This window comes from Eptesicus fuscus, chromosome 3 (assembly GCF_027574615.1).
Source record: "Eptesicus fuscus isolate TK198812 chromosome 3, DD_ASM_mEF_20220401, whole genome shotgun sequence".
NCBI classification, from domain to species: Eukaryota; Metazoa; Chordata; class Mammalia; order Chiroptera; family Vespertilionidae; genus Eptesicus; species Eptesicus fuscus.
In genome coordinates, this window is record NC_072475.1 from 111,676,248 (window position 1) to 111,685,052 (window position 8,805).

Below are 8,805 nucleotides of genomic sequence, written 5' to 3' on the forward strand. Positions count from 1 at the left end.
CCAGACCAGAGCCCCCAAGGAATCAAGCCTGCAACCAAGGCACATGCCCTTGACTGGAATCGAACCCAGGACCATTCAGTTTGTGGGCCGACACTTAGCCAGGGCTATTTTGGTTTTTAGATTCAATCGTTGATAGATAAGTATTTATTGCTATTGCATTGCTCATATTTGTTATCTTTTTTCCCCTCTTCTTCTTAAAGAATACCTTCAACATTTAATGTAATACTGGTTTGGTGGTGATGAACTCCTTTAGCTTTTTCTTGTCTGTGAAGCTCTTTATCTGTCCTTCAATTCTAAATGAGAGCTTTGCTGGGTACAGTAATCTTGGTTCCTTGCTATTCATCACTTTGAATATTTATTGCCACTCCCTTCTGACCTGCAAAGTTTTTGTTGATAAATCAGCTGCTGGTTTTAAGGGTGCTCCCTGTAGGTAACTAACTGCTTTTCTCTTGCTGCATTTAAGGTTCTCTCTTTGTCTTTAGCCCTTAGAATTTCATTATTTTTAAAATATTTTTATTGATTTTAGAGAGGAAGGGAGAGGGAGAGAGAGATAGAAACATCAATGATGAGAGAGAATCATCGATCGGCTGCCTCCTGTAAACCCCCTACTGGGGATCGAGCCCGCAACCCAGGCATGTGCCCTTGGCCAGAATCGAACTTGGGACCCTTCAGTCTGCAGGCCAAATCGACTAGGGCAGCCCTGGGCATTTTAATTATGATGTGTCTTGGTGTGGGCCTCTTTGGGTTCCTCATATTTGGGACTCTCTGCTTCTTGGACTTGTAAATCTATTTCTTTTACTAGGTAGGGGAAGTTTTCTGTCATTATTTCTTCAGATAGGTTTTCAATATTTTTCTCTCTCTCTTCTCCTTCTGGCACCCCCATGTTGCAAATGTTGGTATGCTTGAAGTTGTCCCAGAAGTTCCTTACACTATCCTCACATTTTTTTATTCCTTTTTCTTTTTGCTCTTCTGGTTGGGTGTTTTTTTACTTCCTCATATTCCTAATCGCTGATTTGATTCTTGGTATCCACTATTCTACTGTTGATTCCCTGTAAATTATTTTTCATTTCAGTTAGTATATCCTTCATTTCTGACTGGCCCTTTTTCATGTCTTTAATGTTCTAGCTAATTTCCTTGAAATTCTCACTAAGTCTCTTGAAGCTCTCATTAAGATCCTTGAGGAACCTTATAACCATTGTTTTGAACTCTATATGTAGTAGTTTGCTTGCTTCCATTTCATTTAGTTCTTTGTCGGGAGATTTCTTCTCTTCTTTCATTTGTAACATGTTTCTTTATCTCTGAATTTTGATTGCTTCCCTGGGTTTGCTGAGCATCCTCTCTTATGTCTATTGGACATCTGTATGTCCTCTTTAGAGAAGTGTCTTATTAAGGTTCTTTGCTCATTTTTTCATATATTGTTTATTATTATTATTATTATTATTATTATTATTATTATTGATTTCAGAGAGAGAGGAAGGCAGAGATGGAAACATGAATGATCGATTGGCTGCCTCCTGCATGCCCCTTACTGGGGATGAGCCCACAATTCGGGCATGTATCCTGACCGGGAATCAAACCAGTGATGTCTTGCTGCATGGGTCAACACTCAACCACCTGAGCACCACCCAGGCATACTCCGATTTTTTTTATTTTTTATTTTTTTTCCCTTGCTTGAGGAGATATATGAGAAAAAATAATGCTACAAAAAAAAAATGTCCAAGATTTTAATGCCTATGTTTCTTCTAGGATTGTTATGGTTTTGAGACTAACATTTAAATCCTTACTCCATTTTGACTTTATTCTTGTGTATGGTGTAAGACAGTGGTCTAGTTTCATTTTTTGCATATATCTGTCCAATTTTTCCAAAACTATTTATTGAATAGACTATCTTTACTCCAGTGTGCATTCTAGCCTCCTTTGTCAAATACTAATTGACCAGAGAGGCATTGGTTTATTTTGGAGCTCTCTATTCTGTTCCATTGATTTATATGTCTTTTTTTATGGCAGTACTATCCTGTTTTGATTACTTAGGCCTTGTATTATAGCTTGATATCAGGTAGCATGATTCCTCTAACTTTGTTCTTCTTTCTCAAGATCACTGTTGCTATTCAGGGTCTTCTGTGGTTCCATATAAAGTTTTAGAAAATTTGTTCTAGTTCTGTGAGATATGCCATTGGTAGCTTTGGCTAGATTGCTTTGGTTATTAAGGACATTTTAATGATGCAAATTATTCCTATTCGTGAAAACAGTATGTGCTTCCAGTTATTTGTATCATTTTCAGTTTCTTTCTTCAGTGTCTTATAATTTTCTGAGTACAGATCTTCTATATCCTTCGTTAAATTTATTCCTAGGTATTTTATTATTTTTGAAGCAATTGTGAATGAGGTCATTATCTTAGTTTTCCTTTCTGATAGTTCATTATTGCTTTATAAAAATGAAACTTATTTTGGATCTTTATTTTGTATCTTGCTACTTTACTGAATTCATTCATCAGTTCTAGTAGTTTTTGGTAGAATCTTTAGGGTACTGTATGTACAGTATCATGTCATCTGCAAATAATGATATTTCTTCCTTTCCAATTTGGATGCTTTTTATTTCTTCTTCTTGTCTGATTGCTGAGGCTAGAACTTCCAGTAGTATGTTGAATAAGAGTGATGAAAACAAATAGTGTGGTGAAGGCCTGGAGTGGGCCAGGGCCTGGGAGGAGGAATCCTAAGGGGGGTATTGAGGGACATATGTAATGCTATCAACAATAAAATAGAGTAAAATACTTTATGAAGTTAAAAAAAAGAGTGGTGAAATCAGACATCCCTGTCTTGTTCTCTATCTTGTATTTTTTTATTGAAAAAAAATAATGAACAATCAATTCAGGTGGTGTTATATACCCTGCATATTTACCTCCTTTTCCCTTTCAAACTTTCTTTAAAAGAGGAAAACATATGATACCACTTAGTAAAACCAATACCAGTACTAGAAACTAAGGTTTCTACCTATCAAAAATTAAAGGAAATTTTGTAATCTATTTTGTGTGGAAGATTGGATTAAAAGATAAGTCCAACTCACAATTACCTTCATGCAAAGGAACAGTGTGCTTAGGAAATAAGAGCCTAGGGGAGAGACTCCCTTACATCTTTAGCAGAACTCCACTAATAGGCACCACTCCTAATGGTAAACGTCAGCAACAACAACATACAACCAGCACCACTAGCTTCTAATGTTGAGAACATTGGTATGTCAGGGGAGCTACAGGAAAAGCTAAGTCTAGACCTTTTTTAATTAGTCAAATAATTCACCAGATGCCAAATGTCAATAAGAAGTAACCATGCACTCACATTGTGTTTGTAGTTGGTACAGACAAGCATGCCAGGTAAAGTGAGGTCCTTGCAAAGCAGGATCCTGGTGGCATTATTTATGCCAGTTGAAGAAGAGGAGGGCTTTCCAGGATATCTATCTGGTACCACAAGGTACTCAAAATGAGACGAAAGGTATTGAGATAATCTCTGTGACAGCTACATCTTGCTTTCATTCACTCCCCTCCCCCCTTCACTTTCTTTGTATTGGATCCAGCATCTCTGGTTTAGCAAAATAAAACTGCAACTAATATAAAAAGGTTCATCCTTCTTCAACTATACAAGGAAGATCTGAGCTACATAGTTTCTTCAGACCCCATTTAAGTTCGAATATTCAACAAATCTCATTAAATATTTACAAAGAGAAAAATCCTCAAACATGAGATATTAGAATTTAAATGAAAAATTATCATGAATTGCCACAAATGTCTGAATTAATAATCTCAATGAGTTTTGAGGGAATGTTGCATATTTGTTTCTGGAACAGGCTATAGAGAAAAAGGAATGCTCTACTGTAATACCATTTTAATGAATTTGAAAAATATGATTACCACATTTCAAATTGTAATGGAGAAATTTTATTGCATAATATATAAAGATAACACAATAAAGTAAAAGATTTTCAAATTCTTTCAGAAGTCAGATAAACACAATGTACAGAGAGAAAGGCAATTCTGGAGGAACAAATACATCAACTTCAATTTATGCACAGCAGGGATTCTAGAAGCAGAAATCAATGGAGCCAAGAAAATAATAATAAAATACAAAGTAAGAAAACTTATTTGCAAAAAGTACAGACTATACTCTCTAGGTGAATAAATTTAGCATATATCAGAAAAATTCATTAAAATGCCTATTTATGATTATTTTTTACAAAACAGTCACTACCTGCCTGCACTATGCAAACACTGTTAGGCCTTAGTAGAATAGTTTCTATGGCCTAACGTCCATGATATTCCCCAGACTACCTCATTTTCTCTTACCTCACCAAAAATGCTTAATCAATTTAGTACTATAATCACAGGCATTTAAAAGGACCAAAAGTCCCATTTACCATCGCACCAAAAAAATTAAGATACCTAGGAATAAACTTAACTAAGGAGGTAAAAGACCTACATGCAGAAAACTACAGGACACTGAAAATAGAGATAGAGGAAGACGTAAACAGATGGAAGAACATACCATGTTCATGGATTGGTAGAATCAACATCATTAAAATGTCCATACTACCCAAAGCAATCTACAGATTCAATGCACTTCCCATCAAAATACCAACAGCATATTTCACAGACCTTGAAAGAACTCTCCAAAAATTCATCTGGAATAAAAAAAGACCCCGAATAGCCACAGCAATCCTGAGAAAGAAGAATAAAGTAGGTGGGATCTCAATACCAGATTTCAAGCTGTATTACAAAGCCACTGTTCTCAAAACAGCCTGGTACTGGCACAAGAACAGACATATTGATCAATGGAACAGAATAGAGAACCCAGATATCGACCCAAAACACTATGCTCAATTAATATTTGACAAAGGAGGCATGAACATACAATGGAGTCAAGACAGTCTCTTCAATAAATGGTGTTGGGAAAACTGGACAGATACATGCAAAAAAATGAAACTAGATCACCAACTTACACCATACACAAAAATAAACTCAAAATGGATACAGGACTTAAACATAAGATGGGAAACCATAAAAATACTAGAGGAATCCACAGGCAACAAAATCTCAGACATATGCCAAAAGAACTTCTTCACTGACACTGCCCCTAGGGCAATGGAAGCTAAAGAGAAAATTAACAAATGGGACTACATCAAAATAAAAAGCTTTTTTACAGCAAAAGAAACCATCAACAAAACAACAAGAAAGCCCACTGCATGGGAAAACGTATTTTCAAATGCTATCACTGATAAAGGTTTGATCTCCAACATCTACAGGCAGCTTATGCAACTTAATAAGAGGAAGATAAATGATCCAACAAAAAAATGGGCAACAGACCTAACAGAATATTTTCAAAAGAAGACAGAAGGAAGGCCAAGAGACACATGAAAACATGTTCAAAGTCACTTATTATCCGAGAGATGCAAATCAAAACAACAATGAGGTACCATCTCACACCTGTCAGAATGGCTATCATCAACAAATCAACAAACGACAAGTGTTGGCGAGGATGCGGAGAAAAAGGAACCCTCGTGCACTGCTGGTGGGAATGCAGACTGGTGCAGCCACTGTGGAGAACAGTATGGAGTTTCCTCAAAAAACTGAAAATGGAACTCCCATTTGACCCAGTAATCCCACTCCTGGGAATATATCCGAAGAAACTAGAAACACCAATCAGAAAGGATATATGCACCACTATGTTCATAGCAGCACAATTTACAATAGCTAAGATTTGGAAACAGTCTAGGTGCCCATCAGCAGATGACTGGATCGGAAAACTGTGGTACATCTACACAATGGAATACTATGCTGCCATAAAAAAGAAGGAATTCTCATCATTTGCAGCAACCTGGATGGAATTGGAGAACATTATGCTAAGTGAAATAAGCCAGTCAATGAAAGAAAAATACCACATGATCTCACTCATTTAGGGATAGTAAAGAACATTATAAAGTGATGAACAAAAAGATAGATACAGAGACAGTAAAGCATCAAACAGACTTTCAAATTACAGGGGGAAAGTTAGGGAGAGGTGGGGGAGTTATGAAATCAAACGAAGGACTTGTATGCATGCATATAAGCATAAACAATGGACGCAAAACTCTGGGGGGGAGGGCATGTGTGGGTGTGGGGTGGGGGGTAATGGTAAGATATGTACACATATAATACCTCAATAAAAAAATATTAAAAAAATAATAAAATAATAAAAAATAAAATAAATAAATTAAAAAAATAAAAGGACCAAAAGATGTGAAACAGAAAGGTAAATCCTACAACAGTTCTTAATGCCTTGCTCCCATTTTCTATGCCTGCCTTTGAGGGGAGTCTTACCTCAGAACGAAGGGACATATAGAGATGTGGTGTCATGGACTCACTCAGAACAGGGGCTCCATTTCCCTGTCTTTTCTACCCTGAAGAGAATAAAGGAAAAGCATATCTCAGGTCATTGTTTGCACACCAAGTCCTAGATCTTGGCTCTAAATACCATTTTCCATTAGAATTGGACTCTTTGGTCATACTCAGAAATGAGTCAGGCACAAGTATAATATAAATCTCAAAAAACTTATGGAAAAGCCAAGGAGATGCTCAAGGAATAATGGTGGGGTATCAAAGAGATGAAGATACCATATTGAAAGGGCTCCCATCAGCAAAATAAGGGAATTTGAGCAGCAAAATATTTATAGGAAGAGATCATTACCTATTGAATAAATTAGGACACCACACATCCCTACTGATAGAAATGCATAAATTAAAAGTTTGATGAATAAAACATACATATAGTTTCAAATTACATCCTGACATTATCCTTTTTAATTTTAAAGAGGGAAAGAGAAATTTTTAAAAAATATATGTTTTTATTAGTTTCAGAGAGAGGAAGGGAGAGGGAGAAAGGGATAGAAACATCAATGATGAGAAATAATCATTGATCGGCTGCCTTCTGCTTGTCCCCTACTGGGGATTCAGGGGTGGGATGCAACCCAGGCATGTGCACTGACTGGGAATCCAACCATGACCTCCTGGTTTATGGGTGGATGCTCAACCACTGATCCACACTGGCCAGGAGAAAGAATAACGTTTACAGCAGAGCCTAGTAATTAAGTGATTGAAGTGTTCATCTTCAGTAATGGGAAAAGTGTAATTGAGTACCACCTGCTAGGATGCAGTAAGTCACAGCATCACCAGAATCTTGATACATCCTTTAGGGCAGCACATAGTGAAATAATGTGTTCCAAGTTTTGTTGAAACACAATTAATAAATAATATTTTATTAGCTTTAGTATACAATATGCTTTTATATCTATAATAATCAAAGCATAATATGCTAATTAGACTGAACAACCTTCTGGACGAAGCCACAGCCATGGGGGCCGAGGCAGAGGCAGCCGCCGCAGCCGGGGTGGGGCCTGAGCCCCTTGCACGAATTTCATGCATCAGGCCTCTAATATGTATATATTGCAAAAAGATTATCACAATATTCAATCAACATCTATCACCACATAAAATTACAATTCCTTTCTTTGTCATGGGAACTTTTCAGATTTACTCTGTAGAAACTTTCATATACACAAGACGGTATTGTTAACTATACTCACCATGTTGTACATTACATCTCCAGGACTTGTTTTATAACTTGAAGTTTGTATCATCAGTCCACCTTCACCTATTTGTCCAATCCCCTAACCATGACCTCTGGAAATCAAAAATCTGTTTTCTTTATAAATGCGTAAATTCTGTTTTGTTTAGACTCCACATGAAAGTGAGAGCATATAGTATTTGCCTTTCTCTATCTCATTTCACTTAGCATAATGTCCTCAGGGTTCATCCATGTTGTTGCAAATGGTAGGATTGCCTTCTTTTTTATGGCTGAATAATTACACGCGCGCGCGTGCACACACACACACACACACACACACACACACACGGTGAGGCAAAAGTAGACTTACAGTTGTTCATATGAAAAACAATGCAGTAATAAATAATAATAAAAGAATAAACTCTGTGTTTAATATACTCACAGCTATAAACCTACTTTACCCCACCCTGTATACATATAACATTCATACCCATTCATCTGTCCATGGATACTTAGGTTGCTTTCATGTCTTGGCTATTGTAAGTAACACTGCAATAAACATGGGCATGCCTATATCTTTTCAAGATAATGATTTGTTCCTTTGGATAAATATCCAGAACTGTTTCGTAGTTGTATAAAAATACACATATCTAAAAATATGGCTAGTGCCCTGGCTGGTGTTGCTCAGTGGTTAGATCGTGGTTTTGGGGTTTGATTCCTGGTCAAGGGCATGTACCTGGGTTGCAGGTTTGATCCCCAACTTGTTTGGGGAACATGCAGGAGGTAACTAATCGACGTGTCTTTTTCACATTGATGTTACTCCCTCCCTCAATCCCTCCCTCATTCCCTCCTTCCTTCCCTTCCTTCCTTCTACTCTCTCTAAAAATCAATGGAAAAAATACCCTTGGGTAAGAATTAAAAAAAAATGAAAATAATAAAAATCTTGCTAGTATGTGTACTTACCTTGAAAGGAGATTGAAACTGGGGTTTTCTAAAGGGAACTTTAGGTTTACTAGTGTACTTGGAATTTTTTAACAATGTATTCTTGTATCATTAGGTAAATTTAAAATAAGCTAAATTTCAAAATATATGGTTATAATAAATTTTAATTTAAAAAGAAAAAACAACAACCCAGAACTGGAATTGCTAGGTGATATGGTAATTCTATTTTTTTTTTTTTTTTGTAATCTCCATACTGTTTTTCATTGTGGCCACAGCA